At 40.1% G+C, this 14,734-nt stretch overlaps 1 protein-coding gene across 7 annotated transcripts in view; it reads left to right on the top strand.

Annotated features, from left to right (window-relative positions):
• The first annotated feature begins 4,693 nt into the window (after nt 1–4,693).
• The window catches only part of MDM4 (MDM4 regulator of p53), a 44,337-nt gene continuing 34,296 nt past the window's right edge, over nt 4,694–14,734 (top strand). For all 7 annotated transcript variants that reach the window (XR_449447.3, XR_449446.3, XM_007130820.4 and 4 more), the window contains exon 1: nt 4,694–4,806. The gene's annotated coding sequence lies outside the window, so the exon portion shown is untranslated. The remainder of the gene's footprint in view (nt 4,807–14,734) is intronic.

Below are 14,734 nucleotides of genomic sequence, written 5' to 3'. Positions count from 1 at the left end.
AAAATCCAGCCTGCAAATCCAACCCATGCCAGTACCATTTAATAGAAATATAATGCAAACCACATATGCAATTTAAAATTTTCTAGTAGCCACATTAAAAAAGCAAAAAGAGGGCTTCCCTGGCGCAGTGGTTGAGAGTCCGCCTGCCGATGCAGAGGACACGGGTTTGTGCTCCGGTCTGGGAGGATCCCACATGCCGCGGAGCGGCTGGGCCCGTGAGCCATGGCCTCTGGGCCTGCGCGTGTGGAGCCTGCACATAGCAGCAGGAGAGGCCACAGCAGTGAGAGGCCTGCGTACCAAAAAAAAAAAAAAAAAAACATAGCAGCAGGAGAGGCCACAGCAGTGAGAGGCCTGCGTACCAAAAAAAAAAAAAAGAAGCAATAAAATTAATTGTACACTTTTTTCAACTCAATATATATCAAAATATTGTTTTGACATGTAATCAATACAAAATATTATTAAGATATTTTACATTATTTTTTTCCTACTAAGTCTTTGAAATCTGATGTGTATTTTACACTTACAGCACATCTCCATTAGGACTAGCCACATTTCAAACCACATGTGCCTGGTGGCTATCATATTGGACAGTGTAATTCAATACAGTGCCTATCTTCTATACAGTAATCAACATTTCAATCAGAGGAGACTCTTTCTTTCTCTGGTTTTTAGAAAGTCTTCTAATTCTTCCTCCCTCTCCTCATTATTTATGCCATATTTCTTCAAATGACTTCTCTCACCTCTGCCTCTTGAAATTCTTTCATTTTTTTTTTTTTTCCTGTATGCGGGCCTCTCACTGTTGTGGCCTCTCCCGTTGCGGAGCACAGACTCCGGACGCGCAGGCTCAGCGGCCATGGCTCACGGGCCCAGCCGCTCCGCGGCATGTGGGATCTTCCCAGACCAGGGCACGAACCCGTGTCCCCTGCATCGGCAGGCGGACTCTCAACCACTGCGCCACCAGGGAAGCCCCCTATTCGTTCTTAAAGGCTCCATTCTTCTACAAAACCTTCAGTGATTATGTTAAATGGGAAGGAAAGATTAATTCAAGAACCTATAGACTCACAGTTTATAGATTCAGTAGTAGAGCCATACATTTGTTGTTCAATTTGTAATTGAAAAAGTAAAATAGGATCTCTGCATTACAACATGCACAAAAATTCACCACAAATGAGTTAAAGCTTAAATGTGAAAAGCAAATATTTAGAACTTTTAGAAGAAAATATACAAAGTGTCTTTATGATTCATAGACAGGAAGGAACCTCTTAAATAATATACAATAAATAAGCTGTCATAAAGAAAATAATTAATAAATTTGACTTCATTAAAAAACTTCTGTTCAAAGGACATTCAAAAAGTGAAAACAAGCTATAGATTTGAAGATGTTATTTGTAATACATATAATTAAGAAGGATTAATATCCAGATTATATAGGGAACTCATAAATCAATAAGAAAAAGACAAACCAATAGAAAAATGGGCAAAAGATATGGGCAATTTATAGATGAGTAGTCAATAAAGATGAAAAAATACTCAAACTTACTAATAATCATGGACACATAAATCAAACCACCACGAGAAATCATTTCACATCTATTTTTTAAAAACCTTGTTATTATACAAGTGTTGGCGAAAATGTGAAGCAACAGAATCCTTATACACTCCTTTCAGGAGTGTATACTTCTACAATCACTTTGGAAACACTTTATCACGATCTAATTGAGTTGATAATGTGTATATTACCCAATAATTCTACTTCCTAAAGTACACATGGAGACACATACAAGAATGTTGAAAGCAGCATTGTTTGTAGAGCAAACAATAGGAAACACCTAAATATTTGTCAAAGGAAGAGATGGGATAAAAAAAATGGTGGTGCATTCATTACTGTTATGGGCTGAATTGTGTCCTCTCAAAATTCATATGTTGAAGTTTTAAGCCCCAGTACCTCAGAATGTGACTCGATTTGAAAATAGGCCCTTTACAGAGATGATTAAGGGAAAATGAGGTCATTTTCACAAGTGGGCCCTAATCCAATATCGCTGATGTCCTATGAGAAAAGGAGATTAGGACACAGACAATGTGCAGATAGAGGGACAAACATGAAGACAAATTTAAAAAAATTTTAAAGCATAAAATATTTGAAAGGAATATATACAGGTATATAACCTAAAAGTCTAAAGAAATGCATGGCAGGGGTAAGTACCAAACTCAGGATAATGGTTCCCTCTGCAGTTGAAGAAGGGAGATGCCATCGGAGAAGGGACTGCGGGGAACATTTTTATAGGTAAAGTATTGTTCTATAGGAAGAATGGTGGGGAACAGGAAGTCATACTCTTCATTATACCTTTTTGTATGTCTGAAGTAACTCCTTATAACTTTTTTTTTTTTTTTTTGGCTGCATTGGGTCTTTGTTGCTGCACGCGGGCCTTCTCTAGCTGCGGTGAGAGGGGGCTACTCTTCTTTGCGGCGCGCGGGCTTCTCACTGTGGTGGCCTCTCTCCTTTCGGAGAATGGGCTCTAGGTGCACAGGCTTCAGTAGTTGGGGTGCACAGGCCCAGTTGCCCCATGGCATGTGGGATCTTCCCGGACCAGGGCTCGAACCCGTGTCCCCTGCATTGGCAGGCAGATTCCCAGCCACTGCACCACCAGGGAAGCCCACTTCTTATAACTTTTAAGAAAGGCTCTAGACCAGTAACATTGGCTTCTAATTCCTTTAAAGCTGCAATGGGCCTTAGAAAAGTCATCTGATTCAGCCATTTTATGTTACAGATTGGGAAACTGAAGACCTGTGTAACTTTCTCGTTTCTAGAATAGCTAGACTAAACCCAGATTTCCTGTTTCTTTACTGAATAAATGGTTTGTGAGCACATTTCTTAGAGAAGGAAGCGGTGATCACTGAGTCAGTTATGAGCTTGTTAAGCCAATTTCATTTTCTTTTTTGGCAAGATTACTTGACTGGTAGAAGAAATACTATAGTTATGATTTGTTTTCATGATAGAAAGTCATTTAATGAAGTTTTATGAATTCCTTGGGAAAGGTCAGAGAAATGTTTCCAGATGTTGACTTCTAGTAGGTGGGATAATTGGTTTAAGAACAACCCTGGAAGAGGAACAATTAATCATGAATCAAGAGACAACCATGAGGGGAAAAGCTCTATTCTTAATCATGCCCTATTCAACATATTTACCAAGACTTTAAATGAAAATAAGTAAGATATGTTAATCAACAATTTGCAAAATGCAAAAGTGAAAGAGCTAATCTCTCCTGACTCTCCAGACAAGGCTAACTGCAGCTCATCATTGCACTTACCACATTCTCTTTACCTGGACAGTCTGAGGCCTCCTCTAGGCAGATTCCAGGTGTCACTTGTTTTAGAATCCTCTACACTGGTGCTTGGCACACAGCAGATATTCAACAAATACTTGTCGACAAACTGAATTGCATGACAGGATCACAATTACTAGAGTCCAGGAGACAGTAGGAAAGGACCTAAAGTAACAAGGTACTACTTAAAAGATACAAAACAAACTCCTGTTCGGGATTTTTTCAAAAATTAAAATTAACTGCAGAAAAAGAGAGGAGAAATAGTTGACAGTGGTTCACCTAAAAAAGCTCTCTGGGAGCAACTGTGAAAAAAGAATTAATTCTTCAGCTCATTTACAGAACTCTGGATCTCCACCTAAGTCGGAGGTTATGCCAGAAATAGAGCAAGGTGCAATGTGCAAATTAAGAGAGGTCATTGCCCCATTTTATTTTGCATGGGTGTGTATCTGGTTCTGGCAGTCACATTTTAAATAGGACAAAGAGGTACTTGTTCAGAAGGGTGGCAAGGGGGCTTGAAGCCATGGCAAAAAAATAGTTGAAGGTTCTGAGGGGATTTTCAGCCTGCAGAAAAACAAAAGAGAGGGTTAGAGATGGGACATGATAACTGTCTGCAAAAAAACCCAATAGTACTTATATTGGAAAGAATAAAGCCTTACTCTTCTCCAAACTGCAGAACTGAAACCAAGAGAAATGGCAAAATAACGTATTTCAGCCCAGAAATTCCTCTAACACCTAGAATCATCCTAAAATAAACGAAATGAGGTATTGGGGGGAGGTCATGCCAGTTGGCACTGGCAGAGGTTGAAGACAGCCTGCCTGAGAGGTTTGAAGGTACTTTTGTATTGGGAGAAAGCAGGTTAGATGACCTGGTTGTGTGATCCAAATAAGCTCCACCTCATTGTCCTTTGCATCTCTCTTTTAGCATTCCTTGTAGTGATTCGTGTATATACTAGGCTTATTCTCACCCAGTTAGCGACAACAGTAGGATGCTCTTTCTCCGCTCCAGCCACCTCTGGGGAGTAAGAATGAATAAGTTAACACTGAGAAGCAGAGGGAGTGGCTTTTCAGCTTTCTGAAGAGCTGAAAAGGTGGCCTCTGATTATGCTTTTAGCTTTCTCCCCTCTCTGTTTTTTGATCTCCCAGGACATGTTTATGAATATCACAAGACCCTGCAATTTCCTCAAATGTTCTCTCTTGAAACCTCACAACGCTTAGTTGTCCAGGTCCAGCGACTCTCTTTCCCCGGACTGGATCTACTCTATGGTAGGGACGGCTCAGCGTTCTGGCTCTCTAGCCATCCAGTTGGCCCATCTATGGTTCTGGAGGCCTCACCGGAAGCTCTTAGGAGAGATGGGTTGGCGAGGCCGGAAGTTGCGCCCTCACTACTCGCCGTTTCAAAATGCTGCTGAGGCCTTAGGGCCTGTGACTGACGCCCCCTCCCCCCTGGGCTCTGCGGGGGAGCGACTCATGGAGCGGCCGTAAGGTGTGGCTTTTGGGTTTAGTCGGCGGGGTGCCGGGAGGCCGGGGGTGGGAAGTGTAGAGTGGGGAGCGGGCGCGGCGCGGCCAGTTCTGCAGGCCCCAGAGCCGGGGTAGCCGGCGGGAGGAGCTAGAGGCGTGGGTGGCGGCGTGGGGAAGGTCGCACAGGGCGGAAGAAGGGCTGGTGGAGGAAGGGTTATAAGATGAGAATCAGCAGAGGACAAAAATGGAGGTGGAGTGACGTGATGCAGGTCGGCCAACAGGTTACAAACCAAATCGAAATAGATTGACGATGCTTAATTGGACGCAAAATAGGATGACTGAGGCGCTTTGGAGGAAAGGTGGGAAAGAGGGAGGCGGAGAGAGTGACATTGAGGTGTCTTCAAGATTTTAAGGTAGTAATTTTCAGGGCTGCGGACCATCTGTCTCAGAGACACTTGAGTGCTTGTTTGAAGAATGCTCATTTGGGGGCCACACCCAGACTTCCCCTAACAGAATACCAGGAGCTGGGGCTCGGGAATATGTATTTTAATCAGCACATTTCACAATTGATTCTTATACACCCTCAAGTTTGAAAACCGCTGTTTTAAAGCGACACCCGGAGAAAATGCTGCTTCTGTTTTCCTTCATCCGGGAAGATCTATTAGTTACGAAGCTGCTCCATGCTTTGGGATGTTGGCACGGGGAACAAGTATCAAAGATAACTCGGTACCTTTTGGTATTAAATTTTACTACATCTCAGTTTGGGTTTAGTCCCCTCCCTCCTCATACATACCTGCTATGAAAAGTTAATTTAGTTTAGAAGTATTTATTTCGGAATATTTTGTTTCACAGTACGGTCAGGATCACAATTTTTTATTTTAAAGTTTTTTAAAAAACTAAAATACTACTTGCTTGTTGTTAAAAAAAAGAAATACCACACAATACAGAAATGTGTAAAGTTAATTGTCCATTGTCCCTAACCTGTCCTCTCCTCAAGCTAGCTCCCCTTAACTGCTTGGTATTATGTCCTTCCTGACTTTTTCCACACATATTCACATTTTTAAACAACAGTGGCGTCATTTTGTGTCTACTGTTCTGTACCTTAAGTTTTTCAAATAACATCAGGGACAGCTTTCGATAAAGTATACATATATTTTCTTTTAAGGGCTTGCATAGTATTGAATTATAGGGTTGTACAAGAATTTCTTTAACCAGCTCCCCATTGATGGATTTTTAGGTTGTTTCCTAGCATATTGTTTGTTTTGCAAACTGCTGGAGCATACTCTTGCTACACACTTCACCTTTTTAGATGTGTAACAGACCTGGTAAGAACTAAAACAACATCTGAATGGTAGTTTCTTTTTTAAAAGAAAACAGTTGGTTTTATTACTTTTACATATTTAGTTGAAAGACAATCAGACTGGTGTTTAGTAGAGGTCCTTAGAGCTTTAAAGAATTGTTAAGAATGATTAGTTCTGCTGACTTCTGACAAGAAGCTTTTATTTTAATTAGTCTTTAAATCACAGTTATCTTCAAAGGTAGAGATTTGAAAATGAGGTGTAGGAGTCTTTTGGACTAAGTGTAGGGTAAAAACCACTCTTCTGTTATCATTGAGAGATGTATAAGACTGTTCCTGCTCTCTGATTTCAATCCAGTAGGGGACACACATAAAAACATAAATATAATGTTGTGAGTGTTTTAATAGAGGTGCTCTGGTGTCATCAGCTTCCTTTGGGGAGTCAGAAAAGCCTTGACCAAGGAGATAACTGGAATAGTATTTCCAAGATTACTAGTTTTTTCAAGATAAAATAGATAAACACATGGAATTTTTGTCTTTTCTTACACATTTGCTGTGTACCATTCAATAAGGTAATTAAAACCTATTGTTTTAATTTAATATTGTTTTTTCTATTTTCCCACCTTTTTAATGAAATATTTTAAAGTTTCACAGATGTGTCATTTTATTTACCTTTAAATATGTCAGGATGTAGCTCTTATCAGGTTAGGATTTAAAAAAAATTTACCACAGTGCCTTTCTACTACCATTTATAGTTTCTTAATAGTATCTAATACCTAGTACATAATTCAAAATTTCCTGATTGTTTAGGAAAAAATGACATTTTACAGATGGCTTGTTTGAATTAGGACTTGAACAAGGTCCACACATTGTATTAGGGTAGTGTTTTTTAAGTTTCTATAACAGTCTGTCCACTTCAACAATAATGCTGCACCCAAGACCCTGTAGAATTTCCTACATTCTGGATTTGGCTAATTGCCTGCTTTTAGTATTGTTTACTTATTCCTCCACCCTCCATTTTTTCCCCTACAAACACATATTAGTTAGATCTAGAAGCTTGATTAGATTTGGATTGGGGGTGGGGGGCCAAGAATACTTCATAGGAGGTACTGGGTGCTTCTTGTTGCTTCACACAGGAAGTACACAATGTGTGAATGCTGCTCTTTCTAGAGATAAATTTGGTCAGTGGGTCAAATGCTGTAAGCCTGCTCAGTGTGTTTTTAAGTCCCCCCTTCCCCCAACCTTTCACTTATATGGTTTTAACACCTATTAATGATTGTTGAGGAGATGACATTTAACTGGAGACTGGAAGGTTTAGGATGAGTCAGTCTTGTACAGAACTGTGTTCAAAATGAAGGAACAATGTGTGCAAAGGCCCTGTTTGAGAAAGTAAAAGATCAGTGTGGATGAGGTGGAGGGAGTGTGGGAAAGAGTAGTGTAAATTGGAAAGACTGGCAAGGTGCTGAGGGCCTAGGCTCTTTATTTTTCGAACAGTAGCAAGCAGTGGAGCAGGGCCTGGCAGGGTAGGATTGTTTATTTTATTTTGATTTTTTAATCCTTCTGGCTGTAGTGTGGAGTTTGGATTGAAGCAGGGTTAGAGAGACAGTTAAGAGTCTATTGCAGTGACACAGGCAAGAAATAACGTTTTTGGATTTGGGGAATTGGTGGTGAAGATGAAGAGAGGGCGTGGTTTTGAAAGATTCAGGAGTTAAAATCCATAAAGTTTGATGATGTCATAATGGGAGAAGAGGGAGAGATCAAGATGACTCTAACTTTCTGGTTTGAGAAACTGAATGTAAAAGGATAAGCTTTACTCTTGGGCAAGTTATTTGACTTCTTTAAGCCTCAGTTTTCTGTATTAAGGAGAGACTGACAGTACCTAACCCTGTTGCACTCAAAGCAGATTCCAGGTGGAAAAGGGACAAGATCTTGCTTTGGGTTCAGAGCCCATCAACTGACTTCATTTCTCACATACATCCGAGAACAATTCCTTTCCTCATGATATTTTTCTCTCCTATTCTTTCCAGTGTTCTCCCATTTTAAACTCCTCCCACTGCGATTGCCATTCTCTCTCATTCCTCCTCTGCCTTGCAATCAAAAGTAATTTGTCCTGCTCTGAACTTCTATGACCCTTAAATCAGTATCTTTTTAATGGCACAACACTTTCTACCAGATGTTAAACCCTTATTGAGGTTTAAATTCTTCAGAGCTGCCAAGCAGTCAAGTGTTGTTCCTACTAAGATGCTGAACTAGCATGACTGCTGACTCCTTTCTCTCAGATCATCCCTAGAGGGACTATAAAAGGAAAATACTGTGAGAAACAAATGGGTAATGTGGACTTTTTTGAACTGCTTTGTGGGGTGGAGGTGGGGGTTGGGGGAGGGTGGGTCTTTGGCCTAGGACAGGTGTCAGCCAGGCGTAGCTGTAGGAGAATAAAACCGTGGAAGAAGGGAACTATTGGAATACTGCTCTAGTTGCTCTCCTGCCTCATTACCTTGGAATTACCTTTTTCTACACTTGCTGTGACTCAACCCTAGTCCAGCTCTCCTTAAGAGTAAGTAAATCAGGGCATTATAAAAGCATATACTTGTGAGGAGGAGTTGAGAAAAAAAACAAGTGATGACTGACTTTAGGCAGTCACTTCTCTGTCCGTTACCTTCTTAATTCTTAGGTCTCCCCAAATCCCTATCATAATGCTGTATCTCCCTGGGGAACAAAAGGTGAATCCTTGGTCTGAGCAGTGATTGTATGGGATGGATAGTGATTGTGGTTACCTGGTGCTTGGGATTTTCTACTTTAGTGTTCATTTCCTACCTTACTCCAGCTTACTGTGGCTGATTTTGGCTGGAATTTGGTCTTCTCCCTTATGCTTTGCCTATCAGAATAGCTGCTGTCCTCTAGGGAAAAATAACAGCGTTGAAGAGCACAGGTATTTCAAGAGGAGAACAATATATAGGCTTCATTGGAACATAAATAATAGAACAGATGGATCAAGAGTTTAAAGTTAGGGCTTCCCTGGTGGCTTAGTGGTTAAGAATCTGCCTGCCAATGCAAGGGACACAGGTTCAAGCCCTGGTTCGGGAAGATCCCACATGCTGTGGAGCAGCTAAGCCCATGCGCCATGACTACTGAGCCTGTGTGCCACAACTCCTGAGCCTGCGTGTTACAACTACTGAAGCCCGTGCGCCTAAAGCCCGTGCTCCGCAACAAGAGAAGCCACCACAATGAGTAGCCCTCGCTCGCTGCAACTAAAGAAAGCCTGCGCATGGCAACGAAGACCCAATGCAGCCAAAAATAAATAAATAAATAAAATTTTTTAAAAAGTTTAAAGTTAGACTGATAATCATTCTAGAAGAAGTAGGGATGATGTTAGCAACGTGAAACAAGAATAAGCAGAGGCTGATAGAACCAAGCAGAAATTGTAGGCTTGAAAAATATAGTGGTTGAAATAAAGAACATCACATTGGATGGATGTAACAGAATGGATACAATTGAGTGAATTAGAATTCTAGATTGAGGAAATCTCCCAGAACAAAGGAAAAAAGGACAAAGAAAAATATAAATGAAAAGTTAAAAGATAAGGAGAATAGATGTAGAGGTACTCACATCTGAATAATAGGAATCTTAGAGAAATAAAAATGAAAAGGAGGAAGTATTGAAGAAATAATGGAAAAATAGTTCTCTTTTAGAATTAAAAAGGAAAAAGAAAGTCCCCAGATGGAAGAGTTTCTTAGAGTGCTAAAAATAAGAGGTCAGAAAAAACTCACTTCTAGACACATTGTAGTGAAATGTAAGCGTATTACAGCAAAAGAAAATTGTAGAAGCCTCAGAGAGAAAGAACAGATCACACACAAAGGAGCAAAAATTGAATTGACATCAGAGTTTTGAACAACATCGCTAAATGCAAGAAGACAAAGGAGTGTTTTTAGGGTTTTGTAGGGAAACTGAGAGTTTTATACCTAACCACATTTATTTAAATAGGAGGGGATGATACAGATATTTTCAGGCATATGAAGTATTGGAAGCCTTGCCACCTAAAGGCCCACATTGAAGACAGTTCTAGATGAAGTACTGAGAGATTCAAATCCAGAAAATATTACAAGAGATATATGAAATAAAGGTAATCAGATACCTTGTTATCATTTATTGTTGTAAAGGCTAAGGCCAAAGGGGGAAAAAAAAAGAGAGAAAAGGAAAATTCAAGAGAGAAAAAGATATCTACTCCAGAATTTAAAGTCCAAATGATATCGTGCTAAAGTTAATATCTTATTAGCAGGGAGACAGAGATACAATTTTAAGAAAGGTAAAAGGAAGAGTGAAAGGAAGAGTAGGACAAACTGGAATGCTAAATTCAGATGGTAGAGACAGGGACTTCCTTGGTGGCACAGTGGTTAAGACTCCATGCTCCCAATGCAGGGAGCCCAGGTTCCATCCCTGGTCAGGGAACTAGATCCCACATGTATGCCATAGCTAAGAGTTTGCATGCCACGACAAAGGAGCCCACATGCTGCAACTATGGAGCTGGTGAGCCACAACTAAGGAGCCTGCCCGGTGCAACCAAATAATAAGTAAATATTAAAAAAAAAAAAAAGAAAGAAACTCTTTGGAAATGCCAAAACTTGTCCTTAAAAAAAAAAGAAAAGAAAAAAGATGATAGAGACAGATTTATAGATATCAATTACAATAAATGGACTAAATTCACCAAAGATAAAAATAGACAAATTAGATTAAAAAACTCAAAATCCAGATATATGCTTTTTACAAGGGCATGCCAAAAGTTTAAGGGCATGCAAAAATTGAAATTAAAAGATTGGGGAGGGCTTCCCTGGTGGCGCAGTGGTTGAGAATCCGCCTGCCAATGCAAGGGACATGGGTTCGTGCCCCGGTCCGGGAAGATCCCACATGCCGCGGAGCGGCTGGGCCCGTGAATTAAAAAAAAAAAAAAAAAAAAAAGAAAGAAAGAAACTCTTTGGAAATGCCAAAACTTGTCCTTAAAAAAAAAAAGAAAAGAAAAAAGATGATAGAGACAGATTTATAGATATCAATTACAATAAATGGACTAAATTCACCAAAGATAAAAATAGACAAATTAGATTAAAAAACTCAAAATCCAGATATATGCTTTTTACAAGGGCATGCCAAAAGTTTAAGGGCATGCAAAAATTGAAATTAAAAGATTGGGGAGGGCTTCCCTGGTGGCGCAGTGGTTGAGAATCCGCCTGCCAATGCAAGGGACATGGGTTCGTGCCCCGGTCCGGGAAGATCCCACATGCCGCGGAGCGGCTGGGCCCGTGAGCCATGGCCGCTGAGCCTGTGCGTCCGGAGCCTGTGCTCCACAATGGGAGAGGCCACAACAGTGAGAGGCCTGCGTACTGAAAAAAAAAAAAAAAAAAAGATTGGGGAAATACATACCTGGAAATACTAACTAAAAGAAAGTTGGCATGACCATACTAATACAAGATAAAATATACTTTAAGACAGAATGTCTTAGTTGGGATGGAAAGAAACACTACATAATTATAATCTCTATATATTAATCACTCACCAAGAAGATAGAACAGTTTAAAGCGTGAATGCCTCTGATTAAAAATCCTTACAGCAGATGGAGTGAAATTGGTAGAACTACACTGGGACCAATGGAGAAATCCACCATCATGGTGGGAGATTTCATTACATCTCTTAATTAATTGTACGTCAAGCTGACAAATTGGCAGAAATAGAAGATTGTAAAAAACCAACAAGCTTAACCTAATGAACAGAGTTTTGCACACATTTAGTATGGAATTGATCATCAACTAGACCATGGTGAAAGCCGTAACAATTTCAAAGATCAGGTTTTATGCAGAGGGTGATCTCTCCCACTGTGCTGCTAAATTAGTGGTTAATCACAAAAACAGACATTTGAGAAATACAGTATGCATAGGCATAGCTATATAATTCATGGATTAAATAAAGTATGGAAATTTAAAAATACCTACAGCTGAATGAGAATGAAGACTATATATCAAAACCTATGAGCTGAATAAAGTAGTGCTGGGGTAGGAGGGGGAAGGAATTTTTAGCCTTAAATATTTAATTATAAAAGGAGTAAACTAAGTGTCTAATTTATAATAATCAGGAAATGAACAGAATAAACTTTTTAAAGTAGAAGAAGTAATAAGATATGTTAAACAATATCACGAATGGAAAGAAGGATGCAACTGTACACTAAATAAAGATTAAAAGAATACTATCAACTATATGCCAGCAATTTTGAAGACTTAGACAAAATGAAAGAAGAAAAAAGCTTGAATAATCTAATATTTATTAAGCTAAAGCAGCAATTAAAAATCTTCCCACAGGACTTCCCTGGTGGTGCAGTGCTTAAGAATCTGCCTGCTGGGCTTCCCTGGTGGCACAGTGGTTGAGAGTCCTCCTGCCTATGCAGGGGACATGGGTTCGTGCCCGGTCCGGGAAGATCCCACATGGCGCGGAGCGGCTGGGCCCATGAGCCATGGCTGCTGAGCCTGCGCGTCCGGAGCCTGTGCTCTGCAATGGGAGAGGCCACAACAGTGAGAGGCCCGTGTACCAAAAAAAAAAAAAGAATCTGCCTGCCAGTGCAGGGGACACGGGTTTGAGCCCTGCTCCAGGAAGATCCCACATGCTACGGAGCAACTAAGCACATGTGCCACAACTACTGAGCCTGCGTGCCACAACTGCTGAGCCCGTGTGCCACAACTACTGAAGCCCGTGCACCTAGAGCCTGTGCTCTGCACCAAAGAGAAGCCACCACAATGAGAAGCCCGTGCACCACAACAGAGAGTAGCCCTTGCTCGCTGCAGCTAGAGAAAGACCGGGCACAGCAGCGAAGATCTAACGCAGCCATAAATACATACATACATACATACATAAATCTTTCCACAAAGAAAGCATTGGGTTTTATAGGTGAGGTCAGAAATCTTTCAAAGACTAGAACATCTCAATTTTGTTGTAGAATTTTTTTTCAGGCAATAGACAAATAGGGACTATTTGCCAGCTAACCCTGACATCCAAATGAGACAAAAACTTGACAGTGGAAAATAACAGACTTATTTCATTCACTAGTAGAGACTTTACAACCTAAACAAAATATTAGCAAATCAAAACCAACAGTATGCAAAAAAGGATAATATCCAAAACCAAGTTGGATTTATCTCAGGTGTGCAAGGATTTCTATATTAGAAAATCCATAAGTGAAATTCAAAATTTACCACATTAATAGATTAAAAAACCAAAAAAAAATGATCGTTTTAATAGGTGCAGAAAAAGCATTTTCTAAATCACTCTTCCATGATATAATCCTTTTTTTAAAAAATTTTATTTTGTTGAAGTATAGTTGATTTACAATGTTGTGTTAGTTTCAGATGTACAACACAGTGATTCAGTTATATATATATATTCTTTTTCAGATTCTTTTCCCTTACTGGTTATTACAAAATACTGAGTATCGTTCCCTGTGCTATACAGTGGGGCCTTGTTATCTATTTTGTATGTAGTAGTATGTATGTCCATGATATATTCTTTTTTTTGCGATACGCGGGCCTCTCACTGTTGTGGCCTCTCCAGTTGCGGAGCACAGGCTCCGGACGCGCAGGCTCAGCGGCCATGGCTCACGGGCCTAGCTGCTCCGCGGCATGTGGGATCTTCCCGGACTGGGGCACGAACCTGTTTCCCCTGCATCGTCAGGCGGACTCTCAACTCTCAACTGCGCCACCAGGGAAGCCCCTCCATAATATATTCTTAATGAGGAGCAAAAGGAACCCTTCCAATATGATAAAGAATAGCCATAAGAAAAAAATAGAGAAAACATGTTATGTAGGGAAACATTAGAAGCACTCCCTTTAAAATCAGAGACAAAAATGCCTGATACTGTGTGTACTCAACATTGTATTGACAGTCCCAAGTAGTAATGTAAGATGAGTAGAAGAAATTAGAGGCACAAGAATTGGAAAGGAAGGAATAAAATTTTATCTGTAGGTGATATGGTCATTTACATAGGAAACAGAAGGATCCACAGACAAATTATTAAAAATAATTATGTAAGTTTAGCAGGTGACTGGATATAAGATTATTGAAAGTCACTTGTATTTCTGTACGTATGCAAAAACCACTAAAAAACAATGAAAGAGAAGGCATCACAGTAGTATCAATATCAACTTTAAAAATCAGTCTAACACAAATGTACTAGACCTCTAAAGGGAAAATTGTACAACTTTTCTAAGAGATATTAAATAAGATCTTAATAGAGGAATATGTCATGTTAGTGAATTGAAAAACAGTTTGATCTATATATTAAATGTAATTTCATTCATAATCCCAGCAGGGATTCTCGTGGAACTTGCTGATGCTAAATTTTATGTAGAAGAGTTAAGGACCCAAGAATAGCTGGCCACTTCTAAAAAGGAATGGGAGGGGAAGACTTGCCCTGTGGGATAGCAAGACTTCTGATAAGATAGAAGAATTAAGATAGTGTCAGGGGCTTCCCTGGTGGAGCAGTGGTTAAGAATCTGCCTGCCAATGCAGGGGACATAGGTTCAAGCCCTGGTCTGGGAAGATCCCACATGCTGCCGAGCAACTAAGCCCATGAGTCACAACTACTGAGCCTGCGCTTTAGAGCCGGCGAGCCACAACTACTGAA

This window comes from Physeter macrocephalus, chromosome 4 (genome assembly GCF_002837175.3).
Source record: "Physeter macrocephalus isolate SW-GA chromosome 4, ASM283717v5, whole genome shotgun sequence".
Lineage (NCBI taxonomy): Eukaryota > Metazoa > Chordata > Mammalia > Artiodactyla > Physeteridae > Physeter > Physeter macrocephalus.
Note: the sequence above shows the minus strand (reverse complement) of the source record. Positions and strands in the feature narration are given on the sequence as shown.